Genomic DNA, 23,284 nt, shown 5'->3' with positions numbered 1-23,284 from the left:
CCAACCATTGTGTTTAGTTCTCAAAATGGCCACTTCTGAATGAGAAACCCAGCCGCCACCACAGCTGCCAAGTGTGACCACCACAGTGGCTGGCACTGGCCATCTTGGGCACCCTCCGGAACTCTGACCCACGGCCTCCTCTGGGGCTTCCCTTGAGCGCCAGGCAGGCCCTCCTGACTGCTTGTGCCTCAGGAGGGACAACCCGACTTTACCCCGGCTCAGGGGTGGAGCGGGGTGGCCCCAGAGCCCATGCCACTGGGAACCAGTGGTTTAAAGAGCTGTTCACAGGGGCAGGCTCAGTTCCGCCCAGGGGCCACTCACAGTCCTGGGTGTCAGGCAGAGCTCGCACAGGGCAAACTCCACCCCACCCTCCCAGGGAGGTCCACTGTGGGAGGGGTGCGCATAGACCAGCGAGCTCAGGACCCCTCGGTGGGCCACGAGGCATAATTTATGTTGTCTCCTGGAACTGTCCCAACCACATGTAGTCAGGCATCACTCAAGACAGCACCTCCCCAACACTGCACGTGAGGGAGCGTCTACACCGGGGAGAAGGGACTCGAGGAGGCTCGCACTGCACGTGAGGGAGCGTCTACACCGGGGAGAGGGGACTCGAGGAGGCCTGCACTGCGTGTGAGGGAGCGTGTGCACTGGGGAGGGGGCACTTGAGGAGGCCCGCAGTGCGCTGGTGAGTGGGGACCCCTCGGGGTGACAGGCGCCCAGGATGATTCAGGTCCCTGCAGGGCACACTATGATGACTGGCCTGATGGCACCAGGACACCTCGGGCCACGTGGCTGTGACAGGCCTGTTGAGGGTGGGTGGACCCCAGGGGGTTTTCAGTTATTCTTGGGGGCCCCTCCTTCGGGGCTGGCACAGCCAGCTCCCAGTGAATGGTGGGGTGGGCCCTGCCACAGAGAACCAGGGCCTGGGGTGGGCAGCCTAGAATGTCCTTTAGATTGGGCAGCAGGGGCCCACTGGGCCCCACATACCACTCTTTGGGGGAGAAGACCCAGGAGGGCCCTGCCCCACAGCACCCCCCAAGACGGCAACATGAAAGTGCACCCCACGGCCCCCTCGTTAGGTCCCGACAAGCACACCCAACTCACCCCCCACCCCTCAGCCTGGCCTCTAGGAGACCTGCGGGGCACAAAGGAGCTTGAGGGGTCTGCTGGCAGAGCCTGGCTCTGACCACACCTCCCAAGGGGTAAGGGGCCCTGGGGGGCAGCCATGTTAACCGGTGAGAGCAAAGATGGCGGGTACGTAGGAGGTAACCCCAGCCTGCAGGGGCACATCCAGAAAACCGCAGGGGCAGTCGCTCTGAAGTACTTGCTCCGGGCACTGGGGCCCCCAGCAGGGCCTGGGCACAGCAGGTGGGGCAGCCGGCCCCCTGGGGTGGATGGCAAGGCTGGTCCTGCTGTGCACAGCCTGAGGAAGAGACACCCGGCGCTCCCCGTGGCCCCCACGGGCTGGCACCATGCCTCTGGGGACAGGGCACGGCGGACCCAAGCGCCACCGCTGAGGGGCTCTGCAGACGGTGGGGAGAGGGCCCCCCAGGAGCTGCAGGCCCTGAAGGGTGGGCAGTGAGCCTCCTTCTCAGCAAGCAGTAGAGAGCAGGACGGGCATCCGACTCCCGGCCCCCTGCCCCACGCCCTGCAACCACCCCAACAGCCCGAGTCCTGCTGTCTGTTCTCTCTGCCTCAGGTCATGGCTCCCCTGCCCAGATGCTGCCTGGGCCAGGCCAGGCGTGAGGCTGACGGGTCCCCGTCTGCTCGGGAAGCATCCTCCCTACGTGTCCCCAAGCCCAAGCAGGGACCACTTGCTCCTGGCCTCTGCAGGCAGCTTGTGTTCCAGTCCCTTAGGTGCGGGGGGCCCTCCAGCACAAATCCGAACCCGCAGCTCCTAGGGTACAGGCTTCAGTGGTTGTTGCTGCCTTTGATAGAAGAACAAAGTCCTGTTGTGCCCTCCCAGCCCCCTGTGACCTCCTCTTGGCCCTCTTGCTGGCTCCTGCAAGAGATACCCCAGGACCTTTGCACAGGGTGTGTCCTCTTCCCTCTACTTCATCGCTGACTTTGGCTCGTCCTCTAGACCTTAGCCAGTGCCACCTCACAGGGAAGGCTCATGCTGCCTCTGGGGCCTCTGTCACAGGGACCTCTCATCTCAGCCTGGGGTTGGGAGAGGGTGTGCAGGAGCTGGCCCCTGTGTGAGTGCTGAGCAGAGCCCTGGTGCCTCCCTGGGCACAAGGCTGAGAGGGTCAGAAGGTCTAAGACAGAAGGCGCCTCAGGGCGGTCACCTCACACAGCACTTCAGCCCCCAGGGGAGGAGACAAGGCCCGAGAGGTGAGGCGGCCACCTGGAGGCCCCCGGGGGCTTCTGTGCTGGGGTGGGCGGGTGGCCAGGCTCCTCTCTGCAGAGCCCTGTTTGGTGGTGAGAAAGCCCTTAGTGTGGCCGGGATGAGGGAGGTCAGTTCACCCAGGGGCCCACCTTCTAGAGACCAAGAGTAAGACCTCTGTGAACCCGACCACGACACTGCTTCTGAAGGGGCCCAGACAGACAGGCAGACACAGCGCAACAGACACAAGGACACGCCTAGGAACACGCGCACGAGCAAACGCCACCCACGCAGGCGGCTGTGTGCGCCGCGCTCAGCTGGGGCCCGCGTCCTGCCCCCAGACCCCACAGGGACCTCCCTGGACCTCCCCAGTCCGGGGCCCGACCTCCACATGGAAATGGGCTGGTGTGGCAGCTTCTCCTGGGCATGGAAAACCAGAGTGGGATGTGTCAATTGACAGAGAAGTTTGTCTGCCAGCCCAGCCTAGGCCTTGCGGAGCTCCACCCAGCCCCAAACGTGAGCTCTGAGGGCGAGAACACACTGCGTCCGGGGAGCAGCGGCTGCCCCCAGACCCTCACAGAACCCTGGGCATTGCAGAGAGGGGGACAGGGTCACTAACCCCCGACTTCTGTGCCTGTGGACCCTGGGGAGGCAAGGTGTGGACTCGCAGAAGCCCTTGGCCATGAGTCATTCCCGTTGCATAGATGTCAACTCAGAGACGTAAAGGTCACCCAGTGACCTACGGCCAGGACCTGGGAGGCCCAAGGGACAGGGCCACCTGTCTTCCAGCTTCCTCTGCTTATAGCCCGGAGAGGCTATGTGATTTGCCCAGCATCACACAGCAAGGTATGAGGCAGGCCAGAGTCCATGCTGGCTGACCTGAAGCCCCATAGTGAGGATTGCCCTGTGCCTGCTCAGATCACTGGACTGACTCTAACTGTTAGAGTTCCCGGCGTGTGAAGGCCTGGGGTCCCAAGGAGGGGTCACTAAGGGTGTGGTCTGCACTGAGGTCTGTATCTGGCAGGCTCCAGGAGAGCACACGAGCCTTCTGGTCCTTGGAGTTTCCTGCTGGCGCTCTCTGGTGGAGCCAGAGGAGCCGACTGAGCGCCTGGGTGCTGACTGGCCTTCTCCTTGCTGCATCTCTGGATGCTGGCCTGGCTGGACAGGAGCAGGGGCTCGCTGTGGCTGGGGTGACTGGGAGGGGTGTTAGGGCGGGCCACAGGACATCACCATGCCCTGGGTCCCCGATGCTGTCCCCTAGACACGGCCTGTGGTGAAGACAAAGGGCCTGGGCAGACTCTGGAACCTGCTGGTGGGGCCAGCAGCCCCAGGCCACTGCCCAGCTCCCAGCCTGCACCTGCCTGGAGGGCACGGGAGCCCCTGCAGGCACACACAGCCATGTCTGCCGGCTTCCTGGGGAGCTTGTGCACCCGAGCCTCACCTCCACTTATCTCGTCCGCCCTAGCCCCTATTCACTCCGTCAACACAACACAGCAGGCACCTCTGGCCACAGGCCTGCGCTCTGGCCATCCTTTGCCCAGAAGCCCCGACTGCCATCTCCTTGCTCTGCCTTCTTGGGCCCATTATACACATCACCAGAGACAAGGCTGTTTATGCTCTGGTTTAGTGTCTGCCGAAAGGGGGAGCAAGGGCATTGATCAGAAGTGAGCAGAGGGCAGCATGTGGCAGGGGGCAGAAGACCCCTCAGATGCTGGAACCTCCACCCAGGCAGCTCCCTGCAGGACACGTGTTCTTATGACTCAGAGATCTGAGCCACTGGGCAGGGGCCACACAACAGTCTGTACACTCACAGCGGTCCCCAGCCCCAGGCCTCAGGTGCCCAGACAGCTGCCCCAGGCTGATCTCATCCCTGCCCAGCCCCACCCTAGGAGCCTGGAGGGTCTCTGCGACGTGTGGCGTCCCCCACAAAGCGGGGGCTTTCTGCCTATTACTCTCCAGCAGGATCTGTCCCTCCATGTAGTCCAAGTGCTAACCAATGAGGTTTCCAGAAAGAGGGGAGAGAGGAAACAGGGAGAAGACGATGAAAGAAACAAGAATTGGAGTACATAATCACTTGGAGTGAAATGGCTCGCCAAGAGCCCAGCAAATGAATACGGCATGAAGCATCTGGACAGAAAAAACCAGAATACACAAAGAGGGTCGGTTTTCAGAGCAGGACTCAACTCTCTGTAACACCAGATGCTAGAACTCAAAGAGCAACGGCTTCACAATGCTGGGGAAAAACGACCAAGTAGATGTCATGCTCAGCTGAACTACCGACCAAGTGTGAGAGGAGAGCAGAGACATTTTCAGACATGCAAAGCCTTAGGAAATTTATTTTCCATGAATCTTGCTTTAGGAAGATACTGGAGTACGCACGTCATTTAGTAAACAAGAAAAAAAACGTGCAGGAGCCAGGAGCTAACCCAGGAGAGAAGTCCAGGATGTCGGCTGTGCCTCCCGGGGGCAGAGGCACAGGGGTTCCAGGAAAAAAGGGGCATGAACAGATCCCCTGACACAATAGAGCACGTGTGGAGAAAAACCAAACAGCAGGCACATGGTAGATCTCTGGAATTACTTGGAAAAAATTAAGTCTATGAACACAGAAAACAAAGCAAGTGAAAAAACAGAATGATCATTAACTCCAAGAAAAACAGTTACATAAAAAAGAAAAGGAAGTAAACGGCTCGGCTCAGAAGTGAGTGATAGTTTCAGGGACATCGGAATGTACACAGTGATGAGGGGGTTAATAAGAAGTGACCTTTAACTCTCCTTGGAGGGCGGGTGGGGTATGAAGGATGCGTGAGGGCATAAGATCACTCAGTCTCCATCTGCTGAAACAGAAAGTCAAAAGACCATGTTCGAAACGACAAATCAAGAAATAGCGCTATAAGTTATCTAGAAATATGCACGTAAATACACGAAGAATATTGAAAACAGCCACAAGTGGTTTTTCGGGGAGGCTGGAAAGGAAAAGCAGATCTGTTGGTTTTTATCATGAGCTTCTTGGAACTATTCGTCTTTAAGCACCTGTATAAATTATTTTGACTAAAAAAAACAAAAGTAGAAGAAAACAATGAGGAAACTGGCTTAATCACTGGTTAATCACTGAGGAAATGGCACAGAAGCCACAATGGGGCATCTACCAGAGCGGCCAAACAGAAGTGGGACAAGGCCAACTTTCGGCAACTGCTTACGGGACGTGAACGGGGGAGAGATGGTATGGAGTCTCTGCTGGAAAGCTGAGGGTGCATGCGCTCTCCCTGAGACCCCCGACTCCTCTCCTGGGCACACATCCCAGGGAAATCTTGTCCGTGCGCACAGGAGATGGACAAGGCTATCGGCAGCTGCACTGCTGGTGACAGCCCCCAACGTCCACCACAGTGGCACGTGTACGCAAACGGTGCTATGTTCTTCCAAGGCGACACTGTTCAGCAACAAAAACGAACAGGCCACAGCTACTCATGATGACTCGGGTAAGCTGATGCTGGGCAAAACAAGACGTTGCAGAAAAAAAGCAAAGTAAGAAAAGGTAATAGAGTAAAATGATACTGCTTATCAGGTTTCCAAAAATAAACAAAACTAAGAAAAATGCTATTTAGTGATATATACATATATATTTAAGTTATTTAAGAATAAAAAGGTGATGAGGTGACACACACGAACATCCGAGCCAGAGGTTAGCCCTGTATGTTCTGGGGCAGGGGAGGCTGGGGACGGCACCAGCTCCTGGTGGCTCCCAGGCACTGACCATGTCCTCGTTCTTAAGGCAGGCAGTGAGGGGTGGCGTGGGGGTAGGTAGGTAGGTATGTTTTTTGGTGAGGAAGATTGTCACTGAGCTCACATCTGTGCCAATGTTCCTCTATTTCGCGTGGGACGCCACCACAGCATGGCCTGACGAGCAGTGCTAGGTCTGCGCCCAGGATCTGAACCTGTGAACCTTGGGCCACCAAAGCAGAGTGCACGAACCTAACCAATATGCCACCGGGCCCGCCCCCCACAGGTATTTATTTTTATGCTTTATTTCTCATGTACATTTTGTAAGTCTCAAGCAGCCTGTAAAAGGGAAACAGTTTTTTTTTTTTTTAAAGATTTTATTTTTTTTTTCCTTTTTCTCCCCAAAGCCCCCCGGTACATAGTTGTATATTCTTCGATGTGGGTCCTTCTAGTTGTGGCATGTGGGACGCTGCCTCAGCGTGGTCTGATGAGCAGTGCCATGTCCGCGCCCAGGATTCGAACCAACGAAACACTGGGCCGCCTGCAGCGGAGCGCGCGAACTTAACCACTCGGCCACGGGGCCAGCCCCAAAAGGGAAACAGTTTTTAAAGAAGTTTTATTAACAAAGCCAAGATTCTCGAGGGCAGCCTGAGGGGCCCCAGCTGGCCTTGCAAGGCAACTGGCATTCGTGCTGAATCAGGAGCCTCGGGTCCCCAAGCGCACTGCTCCCTCTCCCTCGCTCCCGCTCCCTCTCCCCCGCTCCCGCTCCCTCTACCTCTCCCTCTCCCTTTGCTCCTGCTCCCTCTCCTTTGCTCCCGCTCCCGCTCCCTCTCCCCCGCTCCCCGCTCCCTCTCCCTCGCTCCTGCTCCCTCTCCCTTGCTCCAATGCTCCCTCTGCCTGCGATGCCACCTCCCACCTCTGGTGCTGCCACCTCCAGGAGTCTCCAGCTCTTTCTTGGAGACTGCCACTCTCCCTCTGGCTTCCTACATGCTAATGCCTCCCCAGTGAGTAGGGAGAGGGTCCACAGAGGGGTGGAGGAGCGCCCCGCGTGGGCACCATGTTTGGGGGCAGTGGGGATGGCCAGTTTCTGGGTCAGCCGGGGCTGGCCTGTGGCTTGTGAACTAACAGCACGTTAATGAGCCAGCTGCTCTGTGGCCACCCTGGGAAGGAACCACAGCTCCTCCCAAGCTGGAGCATCCGGATGGTGGCTGGCTTCCCATCCAAGAGGGCCGAGGGGGTGCCCCAACCCCAGGGCTTCCCTCTCGGCTGCCAATCCCAACACAGGGATCAGAGACACTGTTTAGTGATTTGGCTGGCAAATTATGCTCTTTCAGGGTAGCAAGCTTTTGGCACCTTCTGAGAGCACAGCCCTAAACCACATCCTGGCCTGTGGGTACCCACGAAACCCCAGCCTCCAGGCAGGTCTCTGTGGCGCACTACTGCCTGCTCTGCACTGGGACAGGCCCCACAAACTGCCGAGAGCATGTCCCAGCCCAGACTGTCCTGCCGGTGGATGGGGAGCGGGGCTCACATGGGACCAGAGGGAGGACGAGAAAGCCCTGTCCACATCTCCTCCACTGAAGCTGCCAGCACCACTGGCTGCTCGCCACCATCTATCCAGTCAGCGCCCTGCATGCCTGGTGGTTGCAGGAAGTGGTGGGAGGTCCCCCCAGAGGCATCCCCCCTGCAGCTGTGTGCACATCCATCTGTGCAGCCACCACACGCCATCCTCAGGGTCTTTGTCCTGCCCCAGCAGACTGGGAGCTCTCGGAAGGCAGGCCCACGTACTCCAGCCAGCACAGTGTCCTGCTAAGAGCCGAGACAGCCCATGTGGTCCAGGGCCGCAGAGGCAAGGAGAGACTGCCACGACAGCTCCTCCACTTCCCCGCGGCATGCCGGGGGGGCCACAGGAGTGTGCCCAGTGCCCACATAGCCAGGGGGTGGCTAACTTTGGCTAGTCACGCGGGGCCTGTGCAGCCCATCTGGTACTGGGCCAAGGAGCACAGGGAGTGGGCGTCTTGTTCTCAGTCCCTCTGCCTCCATCTCTGCAGCCAGCCACGGAACACAGTGGGCCGGGGGGCTGTCACCGGGAACAGGGGGATCTACAGCAGGACTGACTGTGTTCAGGTGGAGGGAAACGGGGTGAGGGAGGGAGGGGGAAGCCAGTGGTCCCTGCCCAGGCACTCGAAGACCCCAAGGTACTCCATTAATGCTGGCAAAGGACATGAGGGGGCAGTGCCCGCAGGCTCCCAGCATGCGGGCACAGCCCAGGGCAGGCATGGCTCCCCTCAGAGGACGAGCCCCAGGCTCAGAGGTGGGACAGAGCTCAGTTATGCAGTTTCCAAGAGCTCTGGGCCAGATGGGCTGGGACCCACAAGGACAACGGGCAGGTGGAAGGCCCTGGGAGGGGCGCCACTTCCAGGTGGGGCGGGCGGGCGGCTTCTGCGAGATGCTGGGGATGTGACTGGGAGGGGGGCTCGTGGCGAGGCAGGCCAGATCCAGAAAGGCCTTGTCATTCTACAGGAAAACAGGGTCGGCTGGGTAATGGCGGAGTGCAAAATTCATATGAATTTCAAAGATAAAACATGGGACTTCAAAGAAATGTCATGCTGTGAAGTGACTCCAGTCCGCATGGCCACAGCCACACCTGATGGTGCACGTTCCTGCGGTTACTCGTGCTCTGTCGAACGCTGACACTTCTGCGCACCGGTTCAGCACGCTGGTGGTCACACAAGATCCTGGCAGCAAGGACTGTCGTTCCTGGGTCCAAACTGCTGTCCGAGATCGGCCAGCTCTGGCACAGGCCCGGGAGCCCGCTCCCCTGACAACACACAGCCGAGAGGAAAAGCCTGCAGGTACAGGGGCCGATGGCGGAGAGGAGGCCGGGCAGGGCGGAGGCCGGCTCTGCTCCAGGGCGGGACGGGGAGGTGGCCGTGCTCACAAGCAAGTCATAGCCCACAGTCCTGACCGGGAGGTGGCCTCTGTCACTCTAACTTTAACAGTGATATGGAAACTGGGCTCGCAGAGGCAAGGGGACTGATCCAGGGCCAGAGCAGGCATTTACTCTGTGAAGCCGGCATTTGCACCATGAGCACCTGCCCGTCACCCCTCCCCTGGCCACGGAGGAGGTTTCATTTTCCCTTCTCTGCCCTGAGAGTGTGGGTTTGACCCAAATCCCATGCTGAATCCAGCCACACCTGATCCTCCTTCTGGAGCCCAGGACTCCGATCAGAAATAAGACTCTAGACGTGGCTCAGGCCCACGGGAAGCCCAGAGCCGGTGGGAGCACAATTCTGTGGCTTGGTGAGGGCTGGCAGGGTAATGCCACTTCCAGGAAGGAGTCTGCCCCGAAGGGAAGGGCTGCGATGTGGCAAAGCCCCCACAGGTGTTGGTGTAGTGTCAGCTCCCCCAGGTAGACGGGCAAACAACAGAGGTGGTGGACCGCAGACACATGGCAGACTGTCCTGCAGCCAAGGGCAGGGATGCTTACAAGACCCAGCACGTGGGAAAGTGGGGAAGTGCCCGTGCCGACCACCAGGTGATGACTGCGCTGGCACCACCACCCAGGGCAGAATCTACTACTAAACGGCTGTCTCAGGGGGTGAAATTATGGATCTTCCCCAACATTTTACTATAAAATGTTTCAAACTTACAGATAAGTTGGAAGTTCAGTGAATCCCATATGCCCAAATGAGTGGTTTTAAGATTTCTTCTTTATGTTTTTCTGTATTGCCTGCAATGAGCACACGTTATTTAAATAACTGAAATAAGGTAATAGAGGTTATAAAACATTCCTGTTGCCTGGAATGGGGTGTTGGGGTAGAAAGAAGCCATCAGAAAGGGGTGGCTTTGCAAGCTCTGTGTTTATTTGTCCTCCAAGACAAAAATCCCACCTGGCTAGCATCTTCAAGGGGCGCCCTGAACCCTCACCTCCTGTCCCTGGCCGGGCCGCCCCCTCACCTCTTTCCTGAACTGCAGGCTCCCAGGGCAGGGGTTTCGTGAACAATGGTGTAGCTCACAAGTCTTACACTCAGATGCAGAAACCAAGGCGGATTTTTCTACCAGTGCGAACAGAGCTGTAGCTCTCTAATTGCTAGTGAGGACACTGTTACTCAGAATCAGAATTACAAAGTCTGTTTTGTTTTTTTTAAGTAAACACTGTTGCATTACTTCAGATATGCAGTCACTGGAAGAAAATTAATACCCTGGGTCACAAGAACCATTGAGAACTGGCTTCAGGGCAGTGAGAATGCACTGCCACTGTTTCCCCTAGGACGGGCTCTGGGGGTCCCCGGGTGGCAAGGGAAGCCCTGTGAGGGGTACCCGAGCCCCATGCACCCCAGCTGCGTACTCTGGTCTCTCAGGGTCATGAGGACAAAGGCCACACCCTGAAGCCAGGATCCAGATCAGTTTCTTAGAATGCCCTCTGAGAGGTGTCCAGGAGATCAGAGGGAGGACACGGAGAAGCTGGCCCAGATGCTCAGGAGGGCGGGAGCAGACCGTGCCAGCCTCTGCACGAGGGCTCCCAAGCCTGGCTCTGACTGCTGTCCCATCCGAGGTGGGCCCTGGAGCATCACAGGTGAGGGAGCCAGCCCCTCCCCAAGGCCTGGGTCCACCTCGCAGCAAGGAGACGACGCCCTCAGGGGTGGCCAAGCCAGGAGCCCTCATCAGCGCCGTCTGCTGCCTACCCAGGCCAGGCGCCGGGGGTCCCCAAAGCCCCTGGCCTGGCAGCGCCCAGCAGCCTGGTCCTGCTGTGCCCGCTGGCCCTGTGGCCTTGGAAAGCACTGCATGTGGGTCAGGTCAGCTCTGGGGAACGAGGTTCACGTGGTAAAACCACCCAGCACAGAATCCAGATGGCGGATTTAGTGCCTTAGAAAAGAACCGAAGTCTGATTTTAGCTCCGATTCCCACCGTGAGGGGGAAGCAGCTGAATGCCTGTGTCTGGGACTGGCCGCCGCCTCCTCCTTCCTGTGACAGGAAGGGGCCTGCAGGCACAGCTCCCAGGGCCAGGGTCCGGCTGGCTGTCGCTGTGTCACCTCCCCTCCAGGAACCAGGACCCTCCTGTGCATCACGAAGAGAGCCTGGCTGAGTGAGTGGTGCAGGCAGAAGAGCGAGGAAGCCAAGAGAAGGGAGAGGCGGGGCCTCCGCTGAGCTGGGCACTGGCAGTGGGAACCTGTCCACTGGCTCGGCGCCACTCCCCTCCTGCACCAGACCCCGTGCTGTGGGAGCAGCCCTCCCCAGCACCTGCAGGAGGAGGCCAGATGATCACGTGCTGAGCTGGCAGCAGCAGGCTCAGAGCCCCTCTCCAACTACAGTGAAGAAAGTGCTGGCGTAAGGCTGTCCCCCTCCTGGGCCATGTGTCCGCAGGGCAGCTGCAAGCTCACTGACTCTGCTTCCAAACACCTGGGTTGGGAGAGCAGCCCCGTGTCACTGGTCAGGTGCTGTGTGCCCACGGGTGTGGCAGCTCCTGCCCCTCCTCTCAGAGCCCCCTGTGCCTCCGGACTCCCAGGGCAGGTAGAGCCTGAAGCTGACACAAACCTGGCCCGACACCAGCACGGAAGCTCTGGGGGGGTGGAGTCTGACCAAGCCTGTGGCCCCTCACTGATCACACGGTGACCTGTGAGGTCTGCATGATCGTCCTGGATAGAGAGAGGGTGGCTGACACCCAGAGAGGCGAATGGCTGCCACCCAGCCTCTGAAGGGTGGGTTGTGCCTGGAGCTGGGTCTGTTGAGGCCTATCTCCTGGTGCACCAAGCCCTTGGGCAGGGCTGGAGCTTCAAGGCCCTGACCCACACGCCCTGCCATGCTCCTCCAGCAAGGGGAGTGTACACGTGGGCCACGGCAGGGCTGGCTGGCTGGTGCCTGGCTGGTCTCAGCTCTGCTCCCTGCCCTGCCCCCCTGCAGCAACGCAGGGAGGGCCTCCTTGGCTCACCCAGTGGGCAGAGAGTCCAGACACAGGAAGCAGCTCTCATGTGGGCCCCCAGGTGACTCCACACGCTTAGGAAACAGCGTGGAAGTCCCTGAGGAGGAAGAAGCCCAGGAAACGTTTTACAGCCAGGTGTAGCCGTGTGACTAAGTCTGGCCATCAGGATGTCCTTAGAGACACCTTCTTCTGCCTGTTCTCCTCTTGCTGGCTGAAATGTGGATGTAACTGCCGCGTCCGCAGTCATCTTGGACCGTGAGGCAGAGGCCCTGCTTTCTGGGGACAGTAGGACAAGAGAAAGAGCTGGATTCCTGATGCCTTCTGTGGCTGCACCACCAGCCTGGCCTGCCTAGGCTGGGTTCCTTTTCAAAGGGAGACAAATAAACTGCTGCCCTATTTTGGTCTCTGAACCTAATCCATCTATTCAAGGCCAACACACTAACGACTTGGGCATGACTAGAGGGCCAGCCCGGGCTGGGGTGGGGCCTGAGTATCAGGGGCTCAACAATAACTGAACTAACTAACTCCGTGAACCCTCAGTGCTTTCCCCTGGTCATCCTGGACACTCACAGACACCCTGGAGGAAGGAAATATTCCCATTTCACAGATGAGGAAACTGAGGCCCAGAGAGGTTAACTAGCAAACCTGGTCACAGAGCTGGCTGGTGGCGGTGTGGGGGTTGGAGCCCAGCCGCTTGAACCCAGACTGAACCTGCCTGATGAAGATGCTGAGCCACAGCCCCCGGAAGGCACATAAACATGTTGCCTGGCTAGGCTGGCCCCCGCCACCTGCTGAGCACTTGCCAAACCACAGCCAGAAGCAGTGGTATTTTTAAAGAAGCTGTGAATGCAGCTTACAATTCACTGAAACCCTTGAAGTACAGTGAGTCAGTTAAGAATCAGGGTGGTGCGCATAAAGAAAGCGGACCCAGACGCACAGCGAGGATGCACCAGCAGTGGACTGAAGCATGACATGGCCTCCCTGGGGTATCCGTCAAGGGGAGGGGACAGAGGCAGAGCCCCGGACTTTGGCCCGACCCAGGCGGTACCTTGGGGTGGGACACAGGGCGGCCTCCCAGACAGGCTCTCCTCTGGTCGCGCAAGACCCTGCACAGCTCCGCTCAGCTCCCACCTCCCGGGAAGATGGCTGATGACACTGCTGCAGGTGCGAAGCTGGGGTGGAGGCCTAGCGGCACTCTTGTCCCCTGCTGGGATGCCAGATGGGCGGAGACCCCTCGGCAGCATGCAAGGGGGGCAGGCTTGACTCCCAGGGCTGAGTGTCCCAGCAAAGGCAGGGCTGCCATGAGCAACCCCCCACCCCGTGCCTCCGTGGCCCTGCCCCATCCCGCCCCACCCCTGCCACATAGTCCTGCTCCCAGGCCCCACTGGAGCTCCCACCTAGAGGATGAGGGCCCAGCCGGAGGCCCAAGTATGCTCAGGGTGTTCGGGCCACAGGAGCCCACAGCTCCACACAGGCCCCCGTGACCACCCTGTTTCCAGGGCCTGAGACTCGAGGTCTCAAGAGATGGGCAGGATTTGGAGGGTGGTGGTGATGTGGCCCCAGCATGCAGGGCCCCCCCTGCCCCTCTAGGGTGGCACTGTAGCCAGGTGCCAGGCCCTTGCTGTTGGGAGGGGTCTGTCAGAACAAAAGGATGGTAAGCAGACTCCTGCATGGAGGTGCCAGCAGGCCCAGTAAGGGCAGCAGGCCGGGGTGAGGGGGCTGTCTGACCAGGGGCCGCAGGACCTGGGGAGAGGGCCTCTCAGCAGGCTCCCGACAGCACAAGGCCCGTCCCCAGGCACCCCTCCGGCCAGGCTAAATCCTGCCTCAAGGTTCATATGCAGTCTCCCTACCCAAGTGGGTGGCCCTGGCTGCCCATCGCTGCCTGGTGCTGACACAGGCCTGGGCCTTCCCCACAGAGCGGTAGCACTGTGCGCTGAGGCCCCTCCCTTCCTGGGCCATCATGGAGACACAGGCGCTATCTGACCTAAAACATCTGTCCCGGTAAGTGGGTGGGAATGTAATGGGAACAAGGGGGGAGGGTGCGGAGCTCTGCGCATCCTGCCCATCTGATCTGAGGCGTCTACGTGACAGGGAGGGGGCGGGTCCAGCAGCCGAATCTGCCAGACCCCCCAACCCCCACCATCCCCACCACATGGCCTGGGGAGAGTCACTAGCCCCTCTGAGCCTGGTACCACTCCCTGTACCTCCCAGGTTCCTGCAGCCTTTGGTGACAGTTGTACATGAAAGACCCGTTCAGCTTGAGGATCCAGACCTGAGGTACCCATGGCGCAGGCAGATGCAGCTCCGGGGAAGGCACAACCAGTGGGGCCGGGACCTCACTTCTCTGCCCTGGGGCTTGGCACCCTCTCCTGGCTCCCCAGCCCCTTCCAGTCTGACTCTGCTTTCCTCCTTCACAGAAGCACCTGCTGTGTGCAGACCGAGTACAGTGCTGTCCTCCAGCAGCATCCGGAAGGACTGGAAATGTGGCCATGAAATACCCAGATGAGCAAGTGCCAGGAGCCCAATTCCGATCTAGGATCAGGCAGGGTCTGAGGGGGACATCTGAGGACCCCTGAAGGATAGGGAGGAGTCGGCCTGGCAGAGGTCAGAGGGGTGGGGGGCAGAATTCCTGACAAACCCCCAGGGACCAAGAGGAGGGGTGCCAGGCCAGGCAGGGAGGTGGGTCCCGGAGGGGACAGGGTGCTCATCTGCGTGCACAGGTCCGTGCGAGGAGGAAAGGAGCTCATCGTTTCAACATGGAAAGGACATTGTTATTAGACAGTGGAAAAAAATGAAATTTCCATCCTCGTTTCAAAATTCCAAGTTGTTGAAAAACTGAAGGAAAACAAGTCTTAGGAGTTTAGGTTTAGGAACGACCTCAACAGGCCCCTCCCCGAGAACATCGACAGTGACTGACTGGTGGATGAGTCTTCCCTCGATTTACTAACAAGGTCAGCCAAGTTTCAGGACACCAGCAGGCTGCCTGCAAAAGGCCCCTGGACCCGCTTCCAGCACGAGTGCACACATGTCTGTGTGTGTGGAGGCTGCCTCACCCCGACGTGTGGTTCTGCAATGTCAGCAGGGGTCCGGGAACTGAACTCAGCTCTGACACTCTCCACCCGGAGCCAGCATCAGACTCTACAGGCTGAGGGCTCAGCCCCGTGGGACGGCCTCCACTCCACACGCCAGCCGCGGGGCCAGGCTGCCACCTGTGCTTCTGACCGACAGGCCACAAACTGGAGGCTCCAAACACCCCTCCTCAGGTTCAATCGATTTGCCAGAACAGATCCGAGAACTCAAGAAAACCCGTTTACTCACTGGATGACCGATTTATTACAAGGGATATGGAGCAACGGCCAGGTGAAGAGAGACGTAGGGTGAGGTCTCGAACAAAGGGGCTTCTGTCCTCGTGGAGCTTGGGGCCTGACATGGTGCATGTGGAAGCTTCTGGTTCCCCAACGTGGAAGCTCTCCAAAAAGAAGGACCAATGAGCTGTCCTTTTGGGGTTTTATGGAGGCTTCCTTACGCAGTCGCAATTAACTAAGCCACTGGTCACTAGCCACTGATTCAACCCCGAGCCCGCCCCTCCTTGGAAGTTAGGGATGGGGCCTAAAAGTTCCACCCCTCTGATAACAGAGCTGGTTCTTCTGAACCAGCCCCCACCCTTGGGAGGGGTCCAAAGTCGCCCTCACTAACATAACAAAAGACACTTTTTATCCCATTCAACACCTAGGAAATTCCAATGGTTTTGGGAGCTGTGAGCCAGGAACTGTGGACAAAGACTAAATATAGACGAGAAAGATATTTTAGTCACCTGAATGACCAAATACATATTTCTTGTAACTCACCCGCCTGACTCCGCCACACGGAGAATCTGAGGCACCACCTGGGCAGGCGCCGTGCTCCTGGTTGGCTGGGGGATGGCATGGGGGTCCCCAAAGCAGGTGGCCCCTGTGAGGGCATTGCAGGGGCCTGAAGCCCACAGCTTCCCCCTCAGGCAAATGACGAGGAAGTGGAGCCCCATGCCTGGGGGAAGCCCGAGCTTTTTCTCCCAAGCCCCCTGACCTTCATGATCCCACTGGACCTACGCATGGCCCCCAGGATACCCATGGGCAGGGGTGACTTAACCATCAGGCCAACACGCGCTGTGGGGTGCTATGCAGGCTACACCCCTGCGCAGGCATGGATGGGAAGGTCCCGAGCCAGGGCTGCCATGCATGAGGGGCGGAGCTGTCTGGACTCCTGTCAGGCCCCCAGCACAGGTCTGCCCTCTGGGCTTCAGCCTGTGTGCTGCTCACTCCCTTCTTGACCGGGGTGATTCCTCTCCCAGAGCATCTCGGTGAACACGTCCAGGACTCAGGGCTCGGGGTGCTCCGCCCTTGAGGGTGTAGGTGAGGCCCCCTCCTTGGAGACACCTCCCCGCCATGCAGGCACAGGTGCTGCTGCTCACAGCTAGGGCACACAAGACCCACAGCAGGCCTCGGGCCGGGGAGCTGTTCTCTGATGGCTCTGACGCTGAGGCACCGAAGTTGGATGCCAGGCCCCGACCCCCCTCCTGGCAGGTGACCAGAGAAGCTGTGACTGCTGGGGCTTCTGTAAGCCCTGGCCAGGGCTGGGGCCACAGGAGGACATACTGGCAACGTCCTCCCAGCCGAGGTCAGGCTTGGGGTTGCCCCATCAACCCAAGGATAGGCCTTCCAGAGACCCTGGCTCCGATGAGAAAGGACTGGCAGATGGCTTTGGGAGCTTGCCTGCTGTCCCCAAACCCCCATGGCTAGGGTCGGCCCCACGCTGGACTCTGACTGAGACTCAGAAGAGGCGTTCTGCCCAGGCCTTGCGAGAGCAGGGGGAGTGAGAGCCCCTCCTCGTGAGCCTCCCTCCGCCAGGCTCCGGTCTGCCTCACGTGGGCAGTGCTCCAGCTAAGTGGGCGCTGACCAGGAGCTGGACCCAGCCAGGACTCAAGGGCCTACGTGACCCCACCTGTGCACAATGGCTGCCCAGTCCTATCTCACACCCACCTGCCTGGCCCTTTCTGCCTTTTGACACCTGCAGACAGGACTTCACGTCCACCTGAACACACACACTCACACCTTGGGGTGCCCGCTCCTTCCCTGGGCAGCCGTGTGCTGGCTGAATCACTGAGATCTGCCTCTGGAGCCTTGGTCTTCTCCTGCTGCCAGCTTGAATCCTGGCCGAGAGCTCTTGGGCTCACTCTTCTACCTCCAGCCCTTTGTTAAGGCACTTGAAGGCACTTCCCCCATCCCATGTCCTCACGGCCTGCAGCTGCAGACCCACCATGGCCGCCTGGGCCCAAGGAGGGAGAGGCTGGAGGCAGCGGTGGCCCCTGCCAGAGTGTGCTGCAGATACGCCCACTCAACCTGCTCCCGCTGTTGGCCAGGCAAGGCCAGCCTCCAGGTCTCTCTGTGCCAAGACACATCCCACACGCAGCCAAGACGGAACGCAGAAGGCCCTGCGGCATGAGCAGCTAGGGAGACACTGGCCATGCCAGGTTACAGACAGCGCAGGGCCTGTGTGAGCTCAGGGGTGCACAACTTGATACCCACACCTGGTGACTCCACGGCCACCCGGCGCACAGCCCTTCTGGAGGCTCTGCAGACACAGGAGCACGCTCATGTGCGTGTGATGAACAGAAGCGCCACAGCAAAGCTCCTGTTACAACTTGATGCCATTCTGGAAAACACACACACTGGGCACAAAGACGGGACAGAAACGCAACTCGGGCCACAGGCCAAGGAGGCTCATCCCTGGGCCTGGAGCCCTGGGAAACTTTTTCTTCTGCTTTTAACAGGGGAGGGAGCTGACACTCGCTTCCTATGCACACACACCCACCCACACAAGCACAGGGTGCCAGTGAATGATGGCCTCGCAGGCTCTTTGAGTACAGAAATTCAGAGCCTAAACAGCATGCTCGAGACAGAAGCCATTTGATGCCTAAATTAGCTGCAATGCCCCACTTTCTCCTGTCCTGTGGTCCCTGCTGGCCCAGCTCTGCTCTCCAGCGGAAGGAAGGTGCCCTGGCTGAGGAGCTGGGAGAGCAGTCCCTCAGCAGTGAGCCTCAGTCCTGGGCGGCTTTCCAGAACCGGGCGCCCCAGGCCACTTCAGGGGCCAGTCCATCACGGGGGGAGACGAGGGCTGGGGCTTGGTGTGAGGGGGGGTCCCAAAAGGCATTCACTCGCTTTATTCCTACAACTTCTGGGGCAGGCACCACTCTGAGATGCCCTCCGCAGATGGACAAACTGAGGCTCACAAGACCCTTCCTTGGCCCAAATCTCCCAGTTATCAGGGGCATCCACACCTGGTGTGCCTGCCACTGATCAACCCCAGACGCAGGGTCTCTGAGAGGAGCTGGGGTAGGGTGCCCGTGGGAACCGAGCATGCTGCTGCTGGCACCAGGAAACAGGTCTCCCAACTTGCCAGGGACTCTGCCACTTAGCAGCAGTGTAGCCCTGAGAACAACCCAAGGAAAGTCTCTCGAATCTTTCTGTTCCTTCATTGCATGATACAGACACCACGTCCTAGAGACCACAGCACAGCACCCCACATGAGGGGGGCCCAGCCCAGGGACCCCCACCCAGCCACGAGGGAAGGAGAGGAGAGCCACTAGAGAAAAAACAGCCAGAGTGACCCCCTGCTCCCACCAGCCATGAGGAGGGGCCGCAGGGAACACACTGGAGAGGAAAGCCAAGAGTCAAATATAGAATTCATAAGAAGTCCTATAAGCTTAAAAAAAAAAAAAAAAATCAAAGAAGTAGTTAAAAATCTCCCTACAAGTATTCAAGCATTGAGGAATGCTTGCAGCCTACTTTCAAAGAGTTCTGCCAAAAAGCTTGAAAGAAAGAAAAAAAGGCATATGCACACACCCACAGGTGCACAGGCATGGGCGCCAAAACAGCACAGGCTGACACTGCCTCTAGGGGAAAGGGGTAAGGGTGCACTACTATTTCAACTACTTTGTAGGTTTCACATTTTTCAAAATAAAAAGTACGGGGAAAATTCCTACAAACAAATTGCCAGGCGATTTCTACCAAATTTTAAAATAACATTACCCAACTTTGTGCAACCTTGGTAGACAACAGTAAAGAGATGCACACTCTCCCCCCAACTCATTCTATGAGACCAACATAACCCCAACACCAAAATCACATGAACACATGGGAAGAAGGGAAAATTACAGCCCTTTTCATTCCCAATGTAGATGTAAAAATCCCAAACAAAAACCTTATCGAATCAAGTAGACCACATGAGACATGACACTGACCAAGCAGGTTAGCCCAGGTATGCAAGGATGGTTTCACAGGAGAGAACCCACATACGCGAGTGATCACAGCAACAGATGATAGGTCTCAACAGACCATAAGAAGCATTTGCTAAAATTAAATACCTATTTGTTACGAAAACTCTAAGCACAGAAGAGAATTTTCGTAACCTGGTAAGGTATCCAAAATAACCTGGAACCAACTCGGTCCTCACAGGGAGGAGTCAGACAGACGCATTCCTGCTAAGACAAGGAATGAGACAAAGATGCCCACTCTCCTCGCTGTGGCTCTCCATTGTACAGGGTCTCGGCTCACACGATAAAACAACAGGAAGGAGTCTGTCTGTCTGTCCATCTCGTCTTTGCTGAGCACCCACGTGCACGCACAGGGCTGGAGCTTCACCCTCATAACCCCGCCCAAGGGAGGGAACTACTTTGCATGTCCTGTGCCCAGAGTGTCCAAGAGCAAAGGTCTGGGTTGCTCTCAGGGGGCAGGGGTTCTGGAGCTTTGGGGCAGCCATGCCACGCGAGGAGCAGCAGGAAGCAGCGGCCTCATCAGCCTGCGTCATCCCCGCGCCTAGCCTCCTGGGGGCTGGGGCTCTGGCAGGGAGGGCCCCAGGCCCCAGGTGAGCTCAGTAGGTGCGTCAGCCAGAGTGCCTGCCCCTGGCTACATGACTGGGGGTCTCCAGAGGCTGGAGCCTTGCCTGGAGCAAAGTGGATGGGGAGGGTACACCTGGAGGTGGGGTGCGGGGCCAGTGTCTTCACTCTCATGGCACCCACCCTGCTGCCTCGCTTCAGCAAGCCCCTTCTTGTCTGCAGGGGTCTGTGTGTGCTTAGGAAACAAGCGGCGAGCAGGGTCCTGAGGGAGGTCCCTGGACGGACCTGGAGGAGAACATCGCCACAGGAACACGTGCTAACAGCTCTGGCCCAGGCCCTGCTGCTGCTCACACCTCCAACTGATCAGCTGGGGCCCACGCCCCTTGCTATAAATGGTTCTTAGCCCTCCCCTTTCTCCGTCCAACTCCCTCACAGGCTCAGGGTCCTCCAAATGCATACTCCCCCCGAGCCCCACCCAGGCAAACCCTTGCCCAGCTCCTCGATCCCCGGGGTGGCTGCAAGAGAGAGAGAGGGTCTGGCCCAGAAGTCCCCTGCATGCCTGGCAGAGAGGCCTGGGCTTGTCCAGGGTGGCAAGAGCCAGCTGGGGGAGGCTGTGCTGGGCAGTGGTGAGGGGAATGGACTGGGCAGGGAGGGCAGGGGCAGGAGGCGAGTAGGGCAGGGCCAAGCAAGCCCCAGGCCCACCCACCATCAAAGGGATCAGCTTGGGTGAAAGGGGTGGGACCTGAGAGGGACTGTCGCCAGCTGCCCATGCTCCTTCCATGGATTCCAAGCCCGCAGGACACTGGCCTGGACAGGCTCCTGAAATGGTAGGTGGGCTGGAGGCTCCAGCCCATCTACTGACCACATACTTAGGCCCAGTGTTCGGGGCAGGGACACCCACACCATGTGCAGGTGAGGAAGCAGCAGGTGCAGGCCCATCCCAGCCTGGCCACAGAAACAACCTGGGGCTCAAGCCTTGTACTGAGGTGAAGGTGTGCTCTGCGCAAGGAACTCAGGACCATGCTTCCCAGGAGAAGCAAGCAGAAAGTGCCATGAGCAGCGCTTCCCAGGCCCTGGTGATGGGGAGGAAGCTGGAGGGACTGAGTCTAGCACCCTACCCTTGGGGGAGGGCTGACAGTCCAATGGGGAACCCCTGAGTACAGGGTGGGGGAGACGTCCACGTGAATGGTCAGTGGCAGCATGGTGGGGCCTGAGCTCTCCTGGCTGTAGGCACCAAGCAGAGGCCCTGGCCATCTTGCGGGATGGAGCCAGCACTCAGGTAGGGACAGAGGGGCCCTGAAGCAGAGGGAGCAGCAACTGAGGAAGTGAGCACACCCCAGACTGGATGCTCTGAGGGCTGCAGGCCAGGGCACGTGGTGCAAGTGACTCAGTGGGAGCTCAGGGGCAGATGGGGTGCCATCAGCTGACGGGCTCCAGCTGGAAAAGACGGCTTGACTCACACAGGAGTGGCCTGGGACACAGGGGACTCTGACAAAGGCAGTGCAAGGGAGACAGAGGGGCTGCAGGCAGGCCTTTGCTGCCTCTGGTCAGCAGCACTCCTCCTGTGAGAGAGGACGCGCCCCAGCACCAGCAGGCTGCCCACCTGCCGTCCCATGGTGGCAGCAGACATAGCTCTGGGGGCTCCCTCCCTGGTTCAGGCAGCAGCCAGGCAGCAGCATAAGATCACTCCCCAGATGGCAGGTCCCATCATCTCCTTCCCCTAGCCACACACAGCCACGCCAAGGTTCCCACCTGGGCACACCTGTCCCTAAGCTTCAGGGCTGGCAAAGCCCGTGGCCAAGGCCTGTCTGTGGGGGTCCTGGTGGGCCCGCCCGCTGGGAGCTGGGAGTCCATGGAGGGCCACTCCCTCTGCCGCTGACCCCCTCCACGGGTGCAGCTGAACCTGCACCCCCCCCAACCCAGCCCCAGCCAGGTCCTCCCAGCACCTCTGAGAGGGCTCTGGGGGTCCTGTGAGCTATCTGAATACACATGCCGCTGTCAGGACTGAGGTCCCAGCCTGTGCCAGAGGTGCCCACTCAGCCCCCTATCACCACTCGGGAGCAAGGGCTGAAAGACTTGGGGGGGACCTACCCCTGCCTGCACTGGCAAGGCCAATGGCTGCCCTCTGTGGGCCGGGCCTCCAGGGGAGGGATCCTGAGGGCTCCGAATCCAGGCTGGCCACCCTCCTGTGCTCTCCAGGCCCCGGGACAATGCCTGCCCCTCCCAACTCTGTTCCCACTCCTGTTGCAAGTGGGCCCTGGAGACCAACCCCCGGATGTTTGCCCAGGCCCACGTCTGGGGTCCTTTGTGTGGCTGCAGGCCCCTCAACTACACACAGCATGTGGGTTTCCATCTCCACAGGCACTGGGGGGCTGCTCCCCTGCTCTGCTCCCCTCTACAGCGTGCTCTCCTTCTCCGACAGCCAGCCCTGCTATGCACGCAGCGGGGGCCCTGCACTGTCCAGGCAGCCCAGTGCCCACTGCACACCCCCCTCCTTCCCAGTCCTGTTTCTGAGAACCTCCCTCTCCTCTTCTCCTTCCTCTCTGACCCTCCCCACTGGCCTGCCTCTCAGCATGGGCATGTCACATGACACGTGCTTGCCCCTCTCCTGGCCCATCTCCCACTAGCCTGGCTCGTCCACCCGAGTCCCCAGGGCCAGCACGGGGCCCGGGCCGAGCGAGGACTCAGAGAATGGTTGAGGCTTGGAGGCTCAGAACGAAACAGACCGAGGAGCACGATGTTCGCTCCATAAAGCCAACAGCAAAGGCAGTCAGTGGGGCACCCTTGGTGGCCCTCGCCTGCCTGTCAGGCGACTTCCTCACACGGAACACGGGAGGCCAGGAGGGCTTCCAGACTTCCCGGAAACCACGGCTCCTCCTGCTCTGAGAGAGGAGGGAACTCTCCAGGTTGAAGGAGGAGCAGCAGCAGCAGCAGCAGCAAACGGTGGGCCCCAAGGGACCTGGGGACGGACCCTCCCTGCTGGCTGAGGCCACAGCCTCAGTGCCTGGGGCTCTGGGTCTACAAAGAGGGGGGACTCACTGCCTGGCAAGCTGGCCATGCCCCAGGAGGGCTCAGATGCGGGAACACACATACATACACATACTTCGGAGATTTCTCACAAAGGGTAACGAAAACGTGGCCCAACTGTGCCTGGAGGTTCAGCCAAAGGACATGGCCTCCAGCCCTCCAGGGTCTGCCATGGCCCTTCCTGCCGCTGAGAAGGTTTCCTCTGTGTCCAGGGCCTCAGCTGCTGAGCGATGGCCTCAGAGGCAAAGGCCCCTGCACTGTCCCCAAGATGGCACCCATCTTGGTGGGAATCAGGAAACAGGAATGTGAAGGCTGCAAGCCTGCCAATGGTGCCGGCTGGACCATAAGCATCCTGCCTGTTGTCTGGAGCCCCCACGCCTGGGAGGGGAGCATGAAGTCTATTACAGCCCAAGACCCA

The 23,284-nt window shown here is 59.2% G+C and overlaps 1 protein-coding gene across 1 annotated transcript in view; it reads right to left on the bottom strand.

Annotated features, from left to right (window-relative positions):
• The window catches only part of HS6ST1 (heparan sulfate 6-O-sulfotransferase 1), a 45,922-nt gene that overhangs the window by 3,548 nt on the left and 19,090 nt on the right, over window positions 1-23,284 (bottom strand). The gene's annotated exons all lie outside the window — the stretch shown is intronic.

The sequence above is a fragment of the Equus asinus genome, chromosome 4 (genome assembly GCF_041296235.1).
Source record: "Equus asinus isolate D_3611 breed Donkey chromosome 4, EquAss-T2T_v2, whole genome shotgun sequence".
NCBI classification, from domain to species: domain Eukaryota; kingdom Metazoa; phylum Chordata; class Mammalia; order Perissodactyla; family Equidae; genus Equus; species Equus asinus.
The sequence above is the reverse complement of the archived record's forward strand: the minus strand, read 5'-3'. Positions and strand labels throughout refer to the sequence as shown.